Raw genomic sequence first — 23220 nt, forward strand, 5'->3', positions numbered from 1 at the left:
ATTTACCAAACCAATCATGGGGATTTAATCCACAGCTTGTGCAGCTACAGGGAAAGATTTCCCTTCCTCTTCCTTAGTCACACTGCCTCTGGAGCTCAGCTTTGGTTTTGACTCTGCCTTGTGTGGGCACTACCCTCAGGCATCTGTTCCCTGCCCAGGTGAGAGGGAGCAAAAGCAGCGGCTGATTGGGGCATACTTACTCCCTCAGACTCGGGAGGGGTATGGCAGCCACAGATGGGGTGTGTGCAAATTGCCAGCAGCTGCAGGGACCAGCAGGCAGGTGCAACAGACTGGGGTGTGCTCATTCTGGTGGGAGTGCCATTATGTATTATGAATATTACCTCTGACCAACTGTATGACCTTGGATAATTTACTTAATTCATCTGTGCCTGAATTTCCTCAACTGAGGGATAAAATTTATATCTATCTCATTGAACTGTCATGAGAATTAAATATATAAATATCTGTACAGTGTTTAAAAAGTTCCTGTCACAGAGTAAGTGCTTAATATATGCTTTTATCATCTTTTATTTACCGCTGGCTCCTTCTGATCTATATCTCTATCTCTCACTTTCTCTGTCTTCTTCCTGAACTTATGCTCTTACAGAATGTAAATGTGAAGAAAAATGGGAGGGAGGAGAAAAAGTTAAGGTAGGGATACTAGCTCTGGTGTTATTTCAATTGTCTGTTCATGAGGAAACAGACATGAGACAGAAGAGCCTTATCAAAGGGAGTAGCTGTGGGAACAGAAAGCAAGAACTAATGATAATAGCTGACATTTATTGAGCATTTACAGTGTGCTGGGCACTATGCTTTCTTAAACTTATTCTGCCACAGATTTTGTTCTAGGTATACCAATCAACAATTTAAGGATGCTAGAGTTTACTGAGGTTAAATAATTTGACATCCAATAAATGACAGACTTGAAATTTTAATCCAACTGTTTTAGAGTCCCAAGCATATGCCCTTAACCACTATATATTACTTCACTCCAGGCATTGGACCTGAAGGACTCAAGGGAGTCTAATTGATATGGTTTGAGTTATTTGAAAAAGCCATCAGAAGATAGTATTTTAAGTTTTTGCCTTATTGTTTCAATAGCCAAAATGAAGGCTTTCATCTGAAGCAGCTTCCTTTTTGATCTCTAAAAGCTGTAGGAGTCTTATCAATGACAAAACACCTGTCAGTAAGAAAGGATGACTCATTAGCCTTATCTCTGTAGACCCATTCAACCACTAGGTACCTGGAGTTGTCCCATGCTATTTTATCGGGGCACAAGATGGTAAATGGCAAAACTGCCCTTTAAAAATAACTCTTTTCCCATAACTCTTTCTCATCCTTGCTATTTCCTGGTCACTGGTATCTGAGGAAGATAAATAAAGCTTGCATGCTTTTCCTCTGAAGGAGAAGCGATGACAGATCCCTTTAATAAATGATCCCCCCCAAAATAAAATAAAATAAAATAAATGATCCCCTTCTTTGCACAAAAGAAATGTCACTTCTTAATATAATTTGTAGCAACTCTTACTGTTTCTTTCCCTGAAATCACACATTAGTTAAATCAATCATGGGATCCACACATGAGGGGCAGATGATAAACTTGAATTTTGGTTGATCTAATTTTTCTTGATTACAAATATTGGAAAGGGAATGAGTTTGGGAAATAAGTACCTCTAAATAGATTTCTTTTTTATATGCACCATATAACATACTATACTCAAAGGTTTAAGATGAAAACCAAAAACATAGGTATACCTGCATCACAGACCTTATATTGATACATATGTAAGAATATAGATGTTCATGTATACAGTTTTGTTAAATTGTATTTATGAGTTTTGGATAAATTCAAGAAATTATATAAAATGTCAAGGTCTTATAAGAGAATTTTCTTTTTGATTATCAACTCCTGTCAATGCAATGAATGTTTCTCTTTTCCTTATAGATTTTGTAAATTTCCCCCCAAGCTAAATATAAAAGACTCACTTTTAAGAGTATCCATAGTTCAGTCATATCTGATAAATAAATAATATTTTTATAACTTTTGTTTCATAAATATGTATCAAGGACCAACTATGTGCACTCTCCTAGTTATTGTAAAGAAAGCAATGAGAAAAACAGTCTCTTTGCCTACGGATGTTACGTTTGAGTGAAGAAAGACAATAAAGAAGCAAACAAGTCATATGTCACAGTGATAAGGTCTATGACAAACAATGGGGTTGGGCAAGGGTGATAGCTATCAGGGTGCTATTATATATCAGGGGTCTGTGGTCAAGAAAGTCTTTCCTGAGAAAGTTCTTCACCTACCTGTGTATGAACAAACTTTTTTGTCTAAGACATCACTCTTCTCAAAAGAAGACATTTCAGAAAGGAGGCAACAGAAAGGAAACCAACACCTAAGCATTAATGGAACTTGAGCACAAACCCCATGTTTACCTAGATCATGTAGAGGTATATATATATTCCTCATGTAGAGGTGTATACATATATGGATATACACACATATGTATATATATATATATATATATATATATATATATATATATATCCTATTAATTCTGTTTCCCTGGAGAACTTATATATTCATAATGGACTTGCTACAGTTTAAAAGAAAATATATCTGAGGTGGGAATGTGGCTTGTTAAACAATGCAACAAAGTAAGTAAACATAATCATGACAAAATGTTTTCAGGAACATTCAAATATAAGTTTTTATTTTCTTATTAAAATGTAGAAGTATTTATATTTTTCCTGCCAATGCACTATAGTATAAGAGATAAGAGGATCTCATATGACTACATCAGGCAATTTTGAAAAGTTCACAGTGCAGTAGAATAAATGTCCTTAACTCACATGGATCTGGCTATTAGCAAACAGAAACAAATAGCCAAAGTAATAGGTGAGAAAGTATGTGTATTAGATATGAACTAAAATTGTCCTGTAATCATTTTGCCAACACTAACACAATAAATAAGTAGTCTAGCAGTGTGATCTGCATGGTGCATAGAGCACTTTGGGGCACAGAAAGATATAAATGAATCATTAGGATAATGAGGTCAGAAGATCAATTAAGACAAAGTAATTAAATTGATATATTTATGCTTCAGTTTATTCTAAATTAATACCCCTGGTTGCTTTTACAAGTCCAGATGAGTTTAATATTGATAAATGTTGTAAATATCTTTTTTTATTAATAGCTTTATTGACTATAATTCACATACCATAAAATTCACTTTTTTATACTGTGCAGTTTATTGTTTTTTAGTATATCCACAGAGTTGTGAAATGTTGCCATTCTCTAATTTTAGGACGTTTAAATCACCAACTAAAATCACACACCCAAATGAAAACTCATGCCCATTAGCAGTCACTCCCTATCCTAACTCACCCTACCCCTACTCTCCCAGCCTTAGACAACCACTAATTAATCTATTCTCTGTCTCTACAAATTTGCCTATGATGGACATTTTATACAACATGTTTTTTTGATTGCTTCTTTCACTTAGCATAATGTTTTCAAGGTTAATCTGGGTTGAACATATATCAATTTACCCATATATATATATATATATATATATATATATATGGGTATATATATATATATATATATATATATATATGGATATATATATATATACCCATATATATATATGGTATATATGGTATATATATATATGGTATATATATACCATATATATATATATATATATATATATATATATATATATATATATATAGAGAGAGAGAGAGAGAGAGAGAGAGAGAGAGAGAGAGAGAGAGAGAGAGAGAGAGAGATTTTGTTATAGGGATTTGGCTCACTTGGTCATGGATGTTAAGGAGTCCCATAGTCTGCCTTCTGCAAGCTGGAGAACCAGGAAACCTAGTGGTATAATTCAGTCTGAGTCTGAAGGGTCACTAGTGTAAGTCCTAGAGTCCAAAGGCTAGAGAACCAGGAGCTCTGATATCTGAGGGCAGGAGAAGATGAACGTCCCAACTCAAGAAGATAAGAAGAGAGAGGATTTGCCCTTCATCTGTCTTTTTGTTCAATTCAGGCCCTCGACTGATTGGATAATTACCCACTTTGGTGAGGCTGGATCTTTTTTACTCAGTCTACTGATTGAAATGCTAATCTCTTCCAGAAACACTTTCCTGGATGTACCCAGAAATAATGTTTACCAATATCCGGACATCCTTTAGCCTAGTCAAGTTGACATGTAATAGTAACCATCACAATAGGTGATTGTTCCACAAAATGGACAAAATATCCCTAATGTAGGACTGAAACAGAGATATTGCTCCTGGGAGTGCCCTAGAGCCATATTATATGTACAGGTGGCTAGGTAGGTAAGCATGTGTATGTTCTCTACTTCATATCTCATAGTATGTTATTTTTTATGTAGAATTTTTTAACCTTCTTTGTGTTAACTACGGGGCACGGGCAAAGACTACAACTGACACAAGGTTAGGCTCAATGAAACTTACAGGTGCAGGGCTCGTAATGCATATTTCTCTCTTGGGCAAAGTGGGGCTATATGCTCCATAGGTTTTACTCTAGAAGAAAATCTGTTTTCCCTGCTGCTTCTCATACTGGAAATTTAAATGAGGGCAGGATCACCCTAACTGGAACACTTTGAGTTAATAATCTGGGTTTCAGTTTTGCTGGCATGAAAATTTAGTGTTCTCTGGTGCCTCTCTGCATATCAGCATTAGGTTTAACTGGAGGTCTTATGGCTCACAGCCTCCCAGGTCAGAGACGTGATTCCTAGGCTACCTGAGGAATTGCTGTAGGTGTTATCCAGGGAACCAACTGTTATTTGGGGGTTTTTTTTCACCATTTTCCATACTACCTTGAAAGTTATCTAAAGTCTTCTCCTCAAATTTGTCAACATTTTGTATAAACTTAATCTCCAAATTGTTTCCCAAATGTTTTATCACAATGTGAAGTTACTAATGAAATGAGTATTGGGAAACATGAGTTATATAAATCTGGCTCTGCCTGAATTTCAGAGCTCGAGAGTCAAGTAAGTTCTATTAGATTCATTTCCTCACTAGTAAGATGAAGGAGCAAGACAAAATCATCTCTCATCTCTTACAAATCTGTGATTCTCTAATGACATGCAGTATGAATAAATTTACTAAAGGAAATAACTCAATTTCTATGTGTCTAAACAGATCACTTTACAACTTTTTCATTGAGAGTGTCTCTTTTTATTCCAGATTTCTCTTTACCTTATTATTCCCATCTCTTAGGAAGTGTAAGGTAACAAAGCAAGAGATTGGTATAGCTTGCTTTGGAAGATAATGCATTAAATTTATCTTGCTGTATTTTAAATTCACTAAATCCAGATGACTTTACCATAATTGCATCTTAAAAGTTCACAACACTGCTGTCATATAGACTTTCTGTCTTAATGGATATAAAATTGGCTACAAGAAAATGAACATAATAACAATTTATATATATACAAAGGCCAAATCAGATGTCATTTGTATAGCTATCTCTAGTGAAATAATCATGTAGTGTAATTAGCACTGTATTGTGTTAATTCTGCCTGCTCTTAGGGAACACAGACTTCTTAACACTGCTAATAAACATCTAGAAATGAACTCATTTTTGATAACAATGGTAAAATGGCCATGTCTACTTTTTTTCCATCAGTGTTTATGGGCTTGAGTGAATCATTGAGTAACATAATAAGATATTTATTATTTATCAGTAAACTTATAAGGTGAACTAGGCAATAGGAGTGTCTCTTAAATACAAATTACACCACAGAAACAACTTTTTTCAGAATGAGTATGTAGTGCTGATAGTATTTCAATAAGAAAATTCTCAAGATATTTTTTTGTCATAATGCACTTTTGCAAGTACCCAAAATGAACTCTGAAGGCTTTACCATTATTTTAACTTAATGAAAATGCAAATCAATGTAAAACAGATTTCTGAATCTGAGTTTAACTGTATGTGAAGTTCTACTTAGAAATAGGTGGTGTTTGGCGGCTCCTTTGTAAAGTGGCCTCACAGTGGAACCTTTAGAAATGAAGTTTTCCTTTTTCCCAAAACGTGACATTGGAAATGTCCTTATATTGGGTCTCTACTGGGAAATATCTGCAAAATGTCACAAAGGCACTACATGAAAAAAATTGAATGAGTAAACTGTAATTCTAAATGGATAACTATAGATTTTTCTGGTTTTCTTAACTTTGACACTATTGACATTTGCACCCTGTAATTCTTTGTTGTAGGGGGCTGTCATTTGCATTGTAGAATGTTCAGCAGCACCTTTGCCCTCTACCCATTAGATGGCTGCCCTCTTCTAGTTGTGACAATCAAAACTGTCTCCAGACAAGATCAAATGTGTCCTGAGGAGGCAAAATCACCCCTCCCTCCCCAGCACCATTTAATACCACTGTTTTAGGCAAAGCAATGATATAACATGTCTTCTCTGATTTGAATGCTGCTATACTGTTCTGTTAGGGGATCCATTGTGGTAGGAGATACTTGAGATGAGTTGTATGAGTTCTTTATGTATTTCAATATTAAGTGCTTTTCAGATCTATGATTTGCAGATATTTCCTCCCAGGGATGACCAACAATCTTATGTGTATAGAAGAATGGTTAGGTTCATTTGTCTTTCTGTACAGGTACCAGGGAGCTGGGACTGGTCCTTGATCACTGTTCGGCATTCTGCAGGCTCTTTATTCAGGTTGTCTGAAGAGTATAGTATCATCTGTAGAAAGTTGGATTATAGTCCCGCCATTGGCAGTTTCTGAAAAGACTACTAGGGAAAAGACCATTAGGTTTATACTATCTATCTCTTCAAAGCTCTGTAGACATCACTAACACTCTCCTCAAAGTCCTAACAGTTTCTTCGCATTTCCTGGGCACTCCTCTCTTTCCAAAGCCCTTCTCTATTTTTTGTTTTATCCATTTTTATCATGGAGGGACTCCAGTACAAGAAACCAAAATCTGTTTGGTTATTCATTGCTATATAAGAAGTTACCCCAAAACTTAGTGGCTTAAAACAATAATGAATTTTTAATATCACACACAGTAGTAGTGGTCAGGAATTCAGGAACGGCTTAGTTGAAGGGTTCTAACTTGATACCTGTTGCGAGTTTGCAGTCAAGGTATCAGCCAGGTCTGAAGTCACCTGAAGCTTTAACTGGAACTGGAGGATCCATTTCCCAGATGGCTCTCTCACATACTGCTTAGTAGGACTCTTTAGTCTCTTTCTAGCTGTGGTCAAGAAGCTTTACATGGCCTCCCATAGGGCTGCTTGGGAATCCTCATGACATAGCTGCTGGCTTCCCTTAGAGCAAATGATCCAAGAGGCAGTAAGGCAGAAGGTAGAAAGTCTTTTATGACTTAATCTTGGAAGTCACACGTTATTTCTGCCATATTCTTTTGATCACGAAGTCAGCCCTATTCAGTGTGTGAGGGAACTACACAAGGGTGAAATACCAGGAGGCAGGCATCACAGGGTACCATCTTGGTGGCTGGCTGCCACAGTCTCTTGAGTTTGTTTCTGTTGTTGGTTTTCTCTTGCCTCTCAGTCACATTTTCTGCCTCTCTGCATGTCAAGTTTCACTTGCATGGTGGGGTTTGTGTTGAAGCTCCAAATGACACTATCTTTTTTTTAACCTGAAGTTTTGCCTTTCCTCTATTGAGCAGGTAGAATAAGGGGCTCATTACCTCAATCTGGCTTGAGACTGGGTTAGATCAGGGCTGGACTGCAGGTTTGCTGAGATTCTGTCTATCTTTGATTTTCTTTCCTCTGGTGTGTCCTGTCTAGTCTTCTTACCAAGAGCCTGGTGAGTCACTGTCTCCTTTCTGAAAGATAATACATGTATCATGGGGAAAATCTAATTGCATGTTTAGGATTTGTGGCATTTCCAATTTATTACGCCAGTGTTTCATAACTTTCAAAAGCTTTTCTGATTTCTCTTTACCCCAGTAGCATACTTCTTTGTGCTCCAAGCCATCCTCAGCTCACAGCCAGAATAGGCGAATATCCCCACAGGAATAGGTTTACTGGCAACCCTATTACAAAAGAAAATGTCCAGTAACAGCTTGCTGCCTCACAGCGGCTCTGCCCTTTTTGATATTCTGAAGTTTCAGTTCATCGTTCCTCTTTCCTACAGCTCTCTCTAATACTTTGGCATATATATTGAACAGCTTTTCCAGTGTGGGGATCCTGTAAGCTATGCAACATCACAAACAAGACACTTTATTATTGTATTGTCTGCATATGCTTTTAGGACACATTTATAAAAATGTGATTGTCTTCTTACTAAATTTAGTCTTGAAAACTAAAGTTACTTGCTATGGCTCAAATAATGAAATCAGATTTGGAAATTAATGACATATACTTGTCATAATTTCCAACAATTCCTAGAAGTTATGCTAATTAGAAGTTTCCTGGGGCACTTGGTTTGACAACTGAGGTTAAGTAACTGTGTTTAATTACAGAAACCAGAAACTTACAAATCCGAATGGGTCAGTAAGGCCACACCTTAAGAATAGAGTATTTCTCATTAATTACACACATGGAAACATAAGATGTCCATTCTAAGATGTATAATTGTATTCTTCTTTTGAGAGAATCACAGAATCAAAGACCTAGAACAGATTTCAGGGATTACCTACCAGAATTCTATTCACTTGCAGACACCCGCTTGTCTGCCATCGCAAGCCCAGTTAGAACCTAATTGTTTTTGTCCCCCTTTTCATTCCTGCCCTCATACCTTCCTCCCCACCACTTGTCATTATCTTTTACTGTACCCCATTCTGTTAAACTAAAATTAGTCCCTTTTCCCCTTCCCTTCCTTTTCTTTCCTTCTACTATGTTTTGTGGGAACTCATACTTAACATCATCAAATTTCTTGCTTTTCCTGATACACTTCTTTCACCTCTTGAGGTTAACTGAATCCCAGCATTGTTCTCACGACAGTTTATACTCACAACATGCTTTCAGACTTTGTGTTATCTTTTTGTTTACATTAATGCTAGACCCCTCAGGTGCCCCATTTGTTATTCTCTCTATGGAGGACCCTCATCTAGATGCTAAAGTCTAGGAGGACAGGGATCAGATGGCTGTCTACCTCTGAGGAGGACACCTCAGGTAGGCATCTGCCACGGTGCTGGGAATATTGTGTATAGTAGGCCCTCACATTTGTTGAATTAACTAGTGAGTGGGTCAGTAAATTAATTAATTAAAAATGGGGCCCATATTTACTGTTCATTTTTCTCACCTTCTTTCTCTCTACAACTTTTAAAATAATTTGTCTGTCCTTTCCATGAGAATGAATTTCTCAAAAGGTTAAAAATGACATTTAGACTATCAGATTGCTAAATCCAAGGATCCCTTTTCATAGCGCGTCCTACAAATTTCTTTGGCCTTTCTCTTCACCTTCTTCTTTGGCAATCATCACATGCTTCAAAGGAAAAGAATGCTTCCATTAATTCCTACTTTTTTTTTTCTTTGCTGTTAGAAAGAAGTGATTCCTAAAACTCTTATGGTAGACTTTTATGCTTTACTTTGGTAACTTAACATTGTGTAGCTTGCGGTAATTATAGTTTTATATTATTTCTTATTTTCCCTCTTAGATTGTGGAGTCTTTGTGGTTAATAATAATGACTGATATTTAGAGACCAGTAACAGGCAGTATTCTAAGTGCTATATACATAATAACTTAGTCTTCATAACTCTATAATTAAGGTATATTGTTGTCATTATTTCCACTTTATAGAGGAGGAAACTGAGGCCAAGAGAGATTAAATAAGTGTTCAAGGCCATGTCGCTAGTAAATGATAGAGCCAAGAGTAGAACACACACACAGTTTGGCTCAATAGTCCATATGCTTACTTCCCACTGTGCATCAGCCTCTCGCAGCATGACATGCATTTTATTTCTCTTTGTATCCTCAGCTGCTAACTCAGTGCATGAGACATAATGAGTACATAAGACATTTTTTGAGCGGGGGCATTAGATTGAATTATTCATGTCAATCTCTTTACTTCACTTCTTTGAGAATCACATAGGCCTACACAGAAGTCAGGACTAAAAGTAAGAACTCTAGACAGCTTCTTCAGAACTCTTTCTACTGCTTGTAGAACATCAGAGAAGTAAAAGATATTAGTTTTATTATCAATAAACTTTACTTGATGTGAGTCTACTGACAAATCCTTGATATGTTAGAGTTCAATACACATTTTTTTCAGTTTCAACTTTAATTCTAATTACATATGTCTCTCAGTTAAATTGGGAGTTAAGATTTGATTTCTGGTTGCAGATCTGTCACTAATCAGTTGAGTGACCCTGAATAAGTCTCTTTACATTTCTAAGTCTAATAAGTTAAGTGTACAAATTAGGTTAAAATGATCTTCAAATTTCTTCCTGCTGAAATTCTTTTTATTTTTTTATTCTGTATTCATAGCAACCAAGTACTGATTCCTTGATGGAATCATTCATTTAGCAAACATACAATGCCTACTATGTGCAAGAGATTGTAGACCATCTCCAACAACAGGAAGACAGAGGAGAAAATTAACATATTCTTTCGTACTATCAGGCTGCATGTTTTTCTTGGAATATTCCTTGATATTCATTTGAAAAAAAAAAAGCCCAATTTACTTTTCTGCAGTCTCCTGGGCTTTAGATATTTATGACTTTAATTATTTTTTCAAAGAGATTCATCCCTTTTTACAATTCAACTTGTTTTCTCTGATAAGAATCATTTCAGTAAGTGTTCTGTACACAATTGTCTTAATAGTGTATCTCATTTGGTGGGTTATCTAGGTAATTGTATAGCTTTTTACTTGAAAATGAGTTTCAGGGATTATAGGGAAAAAAGATCAGTTGTAAGGAATGGGCCCAAAGGCCATTTCTGCAGAGCTGGGGCATCCGGAGTGCCATGAGCTCTAGTAATTGCCCTTACAGTGATGGCTCTGCTATCCGTTCCGTTTCCATAGACGGGGATGCTAGGTGACTCTGCCACATTTCAGAGCAACAACTTTATAATTTGCATGCTTTTGAAATCTGATTTCAACACGTCGCATTCTTAATTTAGGCATTAATATTACTACTAGGTAGTAATATTAACTGCTACATATTAAATATATTCTGAGTACTTTATAAATATTACCACATTTAATTCTGACAAATCTGTAAGGTGGATTTTATTATCATTCTGATTTTACTTATGAAGAGTGTTAAGCAGCTTGCCTAAGGTCATATAGTTTGTAGCAAGAAATAGAGCAGGAATTTATATCCCAGTCTGACTAACTTCAATCTATTAGGCTTTATTCTAACTACTGAGTACCATTTTAACTCTTAATTATGTATTATTCCCTAATTCTCTCCATATAAATCTTGTTTTCTATCACTGACTAAAGCAGAGCCTCTATTTAAACCAGCTTTGTGAATCTACATTCCACTTATTTTTTTAAGATATGTACAATTTATACATGAAATCTAAAAGTTTTAAAAGAAAGATATTAAAATATACATGTCAAAAATCGATGTTATTTCATTCCAAATTTTAACTTGGATGTCTAAGTACTTATATATGGGAAATGCTGCCATTTCACAAAATGGTTTTGGAACTAATTTTCCTGTGGGAACACTTTCTTAGTATTCATTTTCCTGTTTAGGCATAGAAAGAGAAAATGCTCTCATGCACAGATAATTACAGTATTCACATAACCTTTAGAAGTCTTTATTATTATTTTCTTTCCCTTCAAAGTTTCTGTATTCACTGAATTTATATCAACCTAAGCACAGGGAATTCTTCCAGCTTGCACTTAAACTAATTTCTGAGAGAAAGCAGCATAATTTATACCTTATATTGCATAGAATTTATGAAACTGCATTTATTAAAGCTTTACAGACAAATATGTCTGGGCTTGTTGGCAGTTTTTCCTGGTTTGGATTGATTATTCAGTGCTGATTTATGGCAGTCATCCCTCTGCACTAGTAACACTAGTAACAGGGAAAATCCTGTAAATACAACATTTGCTATAGAAATATGATTTCTCAGCCTCTCTTTGATATAACAAGTTTAGGCGTCTCTTACTTTCTTTTCACATAGTATCTGTTAGAATAATTTGTAGCTTCTTATTTATCTTCTGTCTGTGTAGTGTCAATAAACATGCAAAACAGAACAATTTTTCATCATTACCTAGTCCAGGGCATTCAAAGGGAAACAGTATGGAGCAGGGCAAAGATATGGGCTATGGAGTCAAAATACCTGGGTTCAAATCCTACTTCTACTATTTTCACACTCTATGACCTTGGGGCATGTTAATTAACTTCCTAAACCTCAATTTTCTCATCTTTAAAATGGGATTAATACAAATCAGCTAATATTAATTGAACAGTTAGCATATGTGAAGCATTATTTTTAAAGCTTTTTATTTAGGAACACATTAAATCCTCACAGTAACCCTGTGTGGAGGTGCAATTATCACCTCCATTTTACAGGTAAATAAACTAAGGCACAGAACAGTTGAGTAGCTTGCTCAAGCTCTTATGGGATTGTTGAGAGGATTAGAAGCATGCCAGGTAACCAACAGAGTGCTCAGCAAGTAGAAAACACTGAAGAAAGGTGTTTTCCAAGCAGCCAGGAAGAGCTCTTGGTCACATACTTGTGTACCTTTAATAACAGATAAAAGGAGTAGAGGCTGTTCTTTACTCTCTACAGAAGTACTTGATTGACTAGGTTAAAGTTTCTGGAAACTTGACAGAGACCAGTCACCTCATTTTATATATGAAAAAGTGTATACCTTGCCAGGTTACATGACTTGGCTAAGATTTGGGTAGTTCAAAGACTAGAACCCAGATATTCTATCTTAACCCTGGGCTTTTTCTCTCCCATAAGCCCAATGTCATAGCTCCTCTCATTGCTATCAACTTGGTTTGGACAATTCACTTTTTAGTTAGAAATATTCAAGGTCAAGGAGATATGGCTTGTCTTGTCTTTCTACTTAGTGAAGACCAATTACATTGGTACCAGAGTTACGAACTTTTGGCAAGAAAAAAATAAAGTGATGTATATTTTTACTTTGTCACACATAATCACAATTTATATTTGGTTATGATAATGTAGGTAGCTCCTTTATCATTGCCTTTCTCTATTGGGAGAGTGTGGAAGATCTATTTCATTAACCATTCACATTATCTAATCAAATTATATAAATTAACTTTCTTATTTAGTACTTTCTCTCTTTAGGACACCATGTAGGAAACCTAAATGTCAGATAATGACTCTCAAGTAAAGGGTCAGACAAAGCAGAAAGCAATTAACATATCCAGGTAAGCAATTTTTTCTAAAGATATGAGAAACATCTGGGATTCATTTTCAATGGTTGCGATTTACTTCGTGGTTTTTAAATGAAGATAACAATAGTACTTCAGAATTAAAACCAAACACAGACAAAAAAAAAGCCTAGAAATTTAGGCTTGTGAGGAGCATTCCTATATACCCAAGTTCAAAGTTACCAGTTAACCTTTAAATGTCACCAAACTGTTTCAGAAATGGTGACTGTCATGGTTAACGTGACAACTGGTCTTTATGTGTGTCATGTACATTCAAGAATTCTCCAGGTCCCAAGGGCAATTGAATTGATAGATTTATCTTAACCTTTCATATAAACTCGAGCTTACATTGAATTGGAACATTTTTTTCCCTTGATATTCCTTTCTGTTCTTTGGTTGAGAGTGATCTTTTCTGTCTACTGTTACTTTTTTGGGATGACTGGATGTAGATATTCACAGTATAAATCAGATTGTTGGAGGTGCTATAATGATAGTGATACTAAGTGAGATTAAGTGAATTCAATCAAAATTGATCCCTATTCCACCACAAAATATAAAAATCAAGTTTCTTGGAGTTTGAGGATTTTTATATTAGTTTTATCTGACTCTTCCCCTGGTTTCTTTAATGTCTAACAATTTTATCTAATATAAAAACATAAATTTAGTTTTTTCTGGTTATCATAACTGAATAGATATCAAATATGTGGCAAATGGCATAATCTTGGGGGTTAAATGTTTGGAATCTTGCTCTGAAGCAAGACTGCTTGGGTTTGCATGCCAGCTTTGTCCCTTACCACAAGATGTTGGGCCAATTAATTGTCTTTTCTGTGCCACAGTTCCCTTGTCCATAAAAGGATAGTGTATGTACACTGCAAAAAGTCATTATGAGGATTAGATGAGTCCATCTGTGTTAAGTGCTTAGTATTAGTACCTGGCACAGAGTAGGGGGAGGTTTGCTATTATTATTGCTTTAACTGGCATGAATTACCATGGAGGTTAAAAATGTTTTTGTTTCTTAACCATTTGTATTTCTTCTATAATTTCTTGTTCATATCCCTTGCCCATTTTTATTGCCATGTTCTTGTTTTGTCTTATTGATTTTCAAAATGTGTACCACTTATTGACATACTGCTTTGGATATCATTAAATATCATAGGTATAAAAAATAATAAAGAAAAATTAACCAAGCATGTACAATGTCTGAGACACTATGCTAGGTGCTGTGCAGAATAGAAAAATGGATTACATGATCCCTTTCCTCTAAGTGATTTTTAACATAGTAGGGGGAAAAGGAAACCTCCAAAATAATGCAATGTGTTATAATAGAGCTTTCCATATCTGTGCTTTTGGTACATTGATAAGGATGACATTAATTCAGATCAGAATCATCCCAGAAGGATTTGGAAGAGGTGGCATTTAAGATTGGATTGAATAGTGGGCAAAATTTTGAGATGCATATGTGGCTGGACAAGGGCATTCTAGTGGGTTTAAATAATGAGAGAGAAGACAGAGTTGGGGAATAAAATACTCATTTAAAGAACTTACTTTTAGAATTTTTAATCTTTACATGACACTTGTTTTCAACAAAGCAAAGTAAACATCGTGATCACTGACCTCTTAGAGCTTTGAATCATAAGGAAAGATAGGAATTGTACTTAACCTAAGACTAATTCAGGAACTCAAACTAGTGGTGTATATGATCCATTCAAAGCTGCAGTTTACATTAAAAGGCTAAACTAGATGCATAGAACTGACAACATACAAAAAATGACCATTTCTTTTTGTCAGTATTGAATAGAAAAGGTAGATTATGGCAGTTCCAAGGCTGTAAAAATCTAGAGGGATAACAGCCAAGGTTTTGTTGTCAATTCACAAGGGCAGATTTGGAAGAAACCAGTCAGCAATCCTTGATGTATTTTAATAAGCAGAGTGGGGCTGTCCTGTGCATTCTAGGATGTTTAGCAGCATCCTTGGCCTCTATCCCCTAAATGCCAGTGGCATCTCTCCCAACCCCAGGGTTATGACAAATAAAAATGTCTCTAGAAATTGTTGAATGTCCCTTTGGGGGCAAAATCTCCCCTGGTTGATAACCACTGGAATACAATATATAATTATTCCTTTATTTCAAATCTCTTTTACCTGTTTACCATATTCTTGGGCAATATGTTCAATTTTTTATAGTTATAATACCAAAAACCTACCATTCATTGAACATATGCATAAAAAAGTTTTAAAAACTATATGTATGGGGGCTTCCCTGGTGGCGCAGTGGTTGAGAGTCCGCCTGCCAATGCAGGGGACACGGGTTCGTGCCCCGGTCCGGGAAGATCCCACATGCCGCGGAGCGGCTGGGCCCGTGAGCCATGGCCGCTGAGCCTGCGCGTCCGGAGCCTGTGCTCCGCAACGGGAGAGGCCACAGCAGTGAGAGGCCCGCGTACCGGAAAAAACAAAACAAACAAACAAAAAAACTATATGTATGTTCCATACAAAATGCATTCCAAATGTTAAAGCTTGGACACATATTTTGGAGTGTCAATACCTTGGTACAAACCAAGCTGAGCTCATTTTCTGAATTTATCCAAATATAACAAATGCCTTACTTGCAGCAACTTAATATTCCTGTGTGAAAAATCAAGCAGATTACTCTAACTTGGGAAACTTATGGAATCACCTTTTCACAAGCCTTATATTTTGAAATAATTTCAGAATTAAAGAAAAGTTGAAAAGTTATGTACAAAGTATTTCACATACCTTCACCCAGATTTCTCAAATGTTAACATTTCACTACTTTGAGCACTCTCTCTCTCTCTGTAAGTAGATAGATAGATAGATAGATAGATAGATAGATAGATAGATAGATAGATATTTATAAAGATATAGATATAATTTTTTAAGACCCATTTGAAGATAAGTTATACGTATGATGCCCCTAAATACTTCCATGTTTATTTCCAAAAACATTCTCTTTTGTAACCACAATGCAATTGTCAAAACCAGTACTAATATCTAATCTTTAAACCTTATTTAAATAATGCAAATACCTCCAATAATATCCCATCTAAGATCACACATTACATTTAGTTGTCATGTCTCTTTAGACTCTTTTAATATGGAACGGTTCTTCGGGGTATTTTTTGTTTTGGACTGAAGGTTTGTTTCCCCCCAAAATTCATATGTTGAAGCCCTAACTCCCAGTGTGGCTGTATTTGAAGACTGATCCTCTAAGGAAGTACTGTAATTAAAGTTAAATGAAGTCATAGGTTGGGGCCCTGTTACAACAGAATTAGCATCCTTACAAGAAGAGACATCAGAGAGTTTGACTCTCTCTCTCTCTCTGTCTCTCTCTCGTTCTGCGCACGTACAAGGAAAGACCTTGTAAAGACATAGGGAGATGGTGGCCATCTATAAGACAGAAAACCAGCCTCACTAGAAACCAACGCTGCCAGACCTTCATCATAGACTTCAGCCTCCAGAACTGTGAGAAAATAAATTTCCATTGTTTAAGCTACCCATTCTATGGTAATTTGTTTTGGCCAACCGAAGCTGACATACAATGACTGACATTTTCGAAGAATACAGACTATTTACAGTGCTTAACACTTAGATTTAATATCCATAAAATCTATATCAGCTAAAGGGCTATTACAATGGTACAGGCAATACATGATTGTGGATTGGTCTAAGATGACAGAAATGGCATGGTGAGATGGTTCATATTCAGAGTTTATTTGATATTAAAGCCAACAGGCTTCCTAATGCATTGGCTATGAGGCATGAGGGAAAAAGAAAAGACCCAGTTTCAGCAAACATAGCAGAAATCATTCCTCCAAATGGATGCAAAATCAATGACAGCTTAAATACATCACCAATTTCTATTTAGAAATAATTTTCAGTTCTAGTGATATAATGTTTTTATATATTTCCAATATAAGTTTATTGAATGGAAGGTGGTTGGTAGGGTGAATAAATAGGTTCATTCATAGCAAATTTTTATTTCAGGGTAAATTTAACTTTAGGAGTAATCCAAAAGCCATAGGGTAAATAAGTTAGATAACCACTTTAAGCAATAACATTTTCAGCCAAAAATTTAAGTAATGACTCTGGTTTCTTTGCATTATTCTTAACCTGATTCTGAAAGCAATTCCAAGGGAGAGTTCAAAAATCTTTTAAGCAATAATAGCATCATTAGCAAAAGTGGCTATATCTTAAAGATTATTTTCCTTTGAAAGAAACAAAACTCAATAATATCTGTAATCTATAATGTAATAGCTATTTATATCTGCTGATATAAATATCTATGTTACATCATTTTTCATTATTTTCATGTCTCCTCTCCCCTTGTAGAAGGCTAAACTCTTTTCCTTCATTTTTTCATTTTCTAGATGTGGCTATCTCTAGGGTACCCTGGTGTGGTACTTAGAGAAATGTCTATACCTATACCTATATCTATATCATCAATCTCTCCCTCTGTATATATTTGTATCTATATTTATATATAATCTATATTTATATACATATGACTATATATATATGAAAATTATAAAGAGGCCTTTCTTTTTCATCTGATAATTGCTATTGCATTGCTTACTAATTTCTGTTTGATTCATGAATCTGGAAAGAACTTAGAAGTCATCTACTCAAACTCTCTAATTTAGTACATGAGGAAACTGATTTTCTTCCCCGAAAGACCTTTAACCAGCACTACATTTAGGATAAGAACCCAGGTTTTCTGTCTCTTGGTAGAGTGCTCTTTCTAATCTGTTAGAATGAAGGTTACAATAGTATTCAGAGGAGGAAAATTATTATTAGCATTGTAACTTAGTTTGGCAGTTTGAGGTATGCTAATTTCTGCCATAGATATTTTGGAAAAAAAACCAAAATACAGATCAATATCTTAACTTCAGAGGATCCACAAAAGGGTCAGAGTTACAAGCCAATCCATTGCTCTAAAGCCTGCAAACTCAGAATCAACAAGTCACAGTAGATAGTGTTAAGACAGGTGAATTGCAATAAATTATGAGCTAACAATAGGGCTTTTCTCACTGAAAATGATTACCTCTGTAGTTAGGGGACATTAGTGTTCTGTAAAATACCCATTGGATATTCTTAATCTGTAGATGGGTAGAGAGAATGTGGAGAAAAAAGCATTTCTTGAACATCTGTTGTTTGGCAGTCACTTTTCATGCATTAGTATTGAACAAAATTTTAAATTTATTGAAATTCTGGTTCCAAGAGAAATTTTAAACAAAAGTTCTGAGTTGAATATTTATTATTTTAAGGTCAGTAATTCATACTTCTACATCAAATAATGGAGTAATGCTAAATGACTGGTAAATTACTGAAAATATAAGCTAAACATTGTTATATTGAAATTTCCCTATTAGAAATATAGTGAGTTAAAGTATTATGCCTTTTGTTTTTTTATGAAAAAATTAATCAACACAGTTGATTATTATTCAACAAATATTTATTAAGTATTTGCTCTGAGCCCGTCGGTGGCACATGAACTTTTTAGAGCAGGATCCATTTGTCTTAGTCAGCTTGGGCTGCTATAGATTGAGTATTTTAAACAACACACTTTTTTTTTTCTCATTTTTTCAGTTCTAGAGGCTAGGAAGTCCAAAGCCAAGTTGCTGGCCTATTTGGTTCCTGGTGAGAGCTCACTTTCTGGCTTGCAGATGGCCATCTTCTTGCCATGTCCTCACATGGCTGAGGGAGGAGCAAGCTCTGTTGGTTCCTTCTCTTTCTATAATCCCATCAAGGACCTCACCGTCATGAACTCATCTAAACCTAATTACCTTCTATAAGCCCCACCTCCAGTTACTATCACATTGGGGATTGGGGCTTCAACAGATGAATTTGGGGGGAATATAAACATTCAGTCCATAACACATATCAATGTGTTTTCTTCCCTGATGGAGCTTACAGTCTTACAAAGCATAAATAAAAACTTCTTGTGACCACTGTTATAAAAGTGGTAGAATAAGGTCCATAAGAGAGAAGAATGGGGAACCAACTTTAGGTACAATTTTCAGGAAAGCCCACCCTAAGGAAATGTTTGAGATCTGATGGGTCCTGGAGAGCCAGCTTTGCAGAGGGATCTGGGCAGAGTTGTTCAGAGAGAGGGAATGGAACTTCACTTGCTAAGGCACTGAGGAAGGAGAGATTGCAGTGTGTTTGAGGAATGAAAAGAAAGATTTCTGTCTAGGGCACAGAGAGATGGGCTTGCAAGAAACTGGAGCCACAGCCCAGATAGTGTAGGATGTCTCAGACTGTGCCAAATGCAAATAGATACTACCAAGTTTGAATTTTCAAACTTCACTCTGCTTTGATAGACACTAGAAAACTTAACAAACAAGATCAGAATGTTGGATGAAGAAAAGAAAGAAATACAGTTTGCTAATTTATCTCTTGTTTTATATAAAAATAGGGTGTTCTTGTTTTATTGGAGAAACATAGAAAATATTTTAATGATAGGCAAATATTTTTGGAACAAGTGTTTGTCAAGAAGCCACCTAAAAGATCACATAGCTCATTAATAGTAGACCCTACATGGAGCTTAAGCCCCCAACTTGTAATCTGCTTTCTTTTTACTACATTGTTATCTTCAGAGTCAAGAGGGGAGAACAAAGAAAAACCTCTACTGAAAACTGGGCCCCTGAAAACATGGACCCTCTGAGCACAGTTTCCTATTCTCCTCTGTGAAAGAATTTCCATTCTAAAATGGAAACTGGAGGATATAAAATGAAAAATCTCACATCTGTGTCCTCAGGAAAACAAAACTTAAAGACTGAGAGACTGATTTCCCATAAAAGCCTGATTTACAGAAAACTGGTAACATTTGAATTTTCTTAAATAATAGGGAGTTGGTCAGGGGTTGCCTCATATCAGCCTTGGGAAATTGTCCTAATGGTCTCCAAAAGCATGAGTGAGAAAAATGATCCAAGTTGGGTTGATCTCGCAAAATAAGCGGAGTCGAACTTTTGTTTGTATGACTGGACTGGTTTTGTCTGCTTGGGAGACTCTTCAGGGCTGGTCTCCAATTGTTTTTGATTTTTAACAGATTCTCACTGAATCCCTCTTTACATTCTCTGCCCAAAAATACAGCCCCCCTGAACGTTTAATGGACTCGCCTGCAGCTTGCTACAGTTTGTGTGTCCCAAACTGCAGTTCTTCTACTATTCCCGGATAAAGTCATCTTTTCAAAAATTTCGAGCTTGCCTCATTTTACCTTTTTATTTAGGTCAACACTCTCTTATAGACCCTGTTCCTGGTGTTCTCTCTGAACCCTGGCAAGCTACTCCAGACCAGCAGGAAGAAGCACTGGTTTTCTCACATAGCTAAGTGCTGGTTTCAATCTCTGGTAAATGACAAGCTGAGCTCTGCTCTAAGGCACCATCCATTCTTCATATTTTGGAAATAATCTAAGGGATTTGAAATATTCCATTCCATCATATGTAAAAAACCAAGTTTGTTACTGAACACAGGTTCTTGTGCCCAACGCACAGTGAGGCCAAACAAATCAAAACATTAGAGTTTGGAGCAGAGAAAGGTTTATTGCAGGACCATGTAAGGAGAACAGGTGGCTCATGCCCCCAGAAACCCCCAAACTGCCCAAAGGGATTCAGCAAAGCATTTTTAAAGGCAAGATGAGAGAGGGGGGTCACAGGGTTTGTGATCAGCTGGTGTAGAATTCTCTGGCTGATGTTGAGGTAATAGGGCGGTTAACATGGGGCTATGTGCCCATGATCATCAGGTAGTTAATTTCTTCCATTTGGTGGTGACTTTTAGCATCTGAAACACTCAGGAAATATGCATGAGATACTATTCTCTGGGTACTTCAGAAAGGAGCTACAGCAGAGGATATGGGGGAGGGGTCTGTCCTGGGAAGGCCCCATGGGGTCCTGCTCGGTTACAAGTTGATAATTCTTTTTTAACTAATGACCAATATATTCTTTGAAGACGCACAGTTTCAGCTTAAAGTCAAAACAGAGAAATAGCTCGATAAGGTTAATTCTGGCAAGAAAGAAAATTTTATTTCATAATGAAAACACACTTGCAAAACTGTTATATTTTTCTATCTCCTTTGTTAAATATATTTGCCTAATTGAAGGAAGGGACTTTTTTCTTTTTCCTGAAAGTTTAAATGTCCATCATATCTAAATAGAAGATAGGACTGCTTCAAATGCAGTATTCTGTTTGTACACAAAACATTTCTTCTGAAAGATTAATAAAGGCATGTTTTGGATCCATAAGCATGATGGATGTATATGCTTTCTAAAATGAAAACATTCTATGAAGAATTATATATATATATTAAGTCAGTTCTAGTATAAATTGGAGTATGGGAAATTTGCAATGCATTTGAAAAATGCGAGCCTAACTGTTTTATCTTTTCCCTAACTTATCTGGCAAATTGAAGCAATATAAAAGAAATATACTTACATTTAAAAATAACTATCTAAATTGAATTGATATAACTTGAGATTTAAAATGTTTAAAGAGCTTGACTCCATATAAGTTAATTCTTAATAATTTAATCACTTTCTTTTTTCTGCAAAATGGGAAAATAATTTGCATTTTAATGCACATCATATTCCTTAAACACAAAATTCTTTAAACCAGTAATGCTCAGAGGGACAGATGTTGTTTATTTCTTCTCAGGGCCCAGAAATGAGACAGCTTGAAGGCAGTGTTTAGATAGTCACCAGCTAGTCAGTTTTAGATATGCTTCCTTCCACAGTGTTCTTTCTGCTGTAAATGAAATGGTAAATGTATTCAGTCTATGAGTATTTATTAAGCAACTACTGCACACCGCACATGGTGCTCAATACTACATATATGACTATGACATAGCAGTTGCTTCATGGAGTTTTTAATAAATTCCATGTGGAATAAAAATACTTAAAATTTCAAGTGAGTACAGTAAGTACCCCTAAGTTTTTAAAAAATCAGATTTCTTATAAATTATCCTGTTGTATACTATATTTCTTCCTTTTTTATAGCTTTATTGACATAAAATTGAAACATAATAAGCTATATATAAAGTATACAAATTCTATACATATAAAGTATACAGATAAGTTTTGATAAATGTATATACTTTGAAACTACCACCACAATCAAGGTAATGAGCATATCTTCTGTCCCCAGAAGTCTCCTCTTGCCCCTTTGTGATCACTTCCTCTTGCTAATTCCTTCCCACCCCCCTACCCCTACGCATCCCCAGGCAACTACGGATATTTCTATCACTATATTCTAGTTTATACTTTCTAGAATATAATACAGTTCTAGTATGAGTTTTTCTTTGCTGTGGTTTCTTTTATTGAACATAATTATTTTGAGACTCATTCATTTTGTTTCATATATCAATAGTTCATTTGATTTTATTACTGTGTAGTATTCCAGTGTATGGATATACTAAAATTTGTTCATCCATTCACCTGTGGATGAACATTTGTGCTGTTTCCAGCTTTTGATGATGATTAGCAAGAAAGCTGCTATGAACACCAGTGTACAATATTTATGTTAATGTGCCCAGATCTTTTTGTGAACATATGATCTGATTTTCTTGGAAGTAGCTGTTTGATATGGCAGCCGTACATACAAAGTTTTTAAAAATTGCCATACTCTTCTAGATTTGTTGACTATTTCCTGTTTCCACGAGCAGTATAGGAGAGCTCTAGTTACTCTACATTCTCACCAACCCTTGGCATAGCCAGTCTTTTAAAATAGTGAACATCTGGGGTTTGAGTGGTATCTCATGGAGGTTTTTGATTTGCACATCCTTAATGACTAATGGATGGGCATTTTCCGTGTGTTTCTTTCCATGTTGCCATCCATATATCTTCTTAAGTGTCTAATTTCAAACTTTTGCTTAATTTAAAAAATTTTGGGGGGC

This window comes from Kogia breviceps, chromosome 6 (genome assembly GCF_026419965.1).
Source record: "Kogia breviceps isolate mKogBre1 chromosome 6, mKogBre1 haplotype 1, whole genome shotgun sequence".
NCBI lineage: Eukaryota > Metazoa > Chordata > Mammalia > Artiodactyla > Physeteridae > Kogia > Kogia breviceps.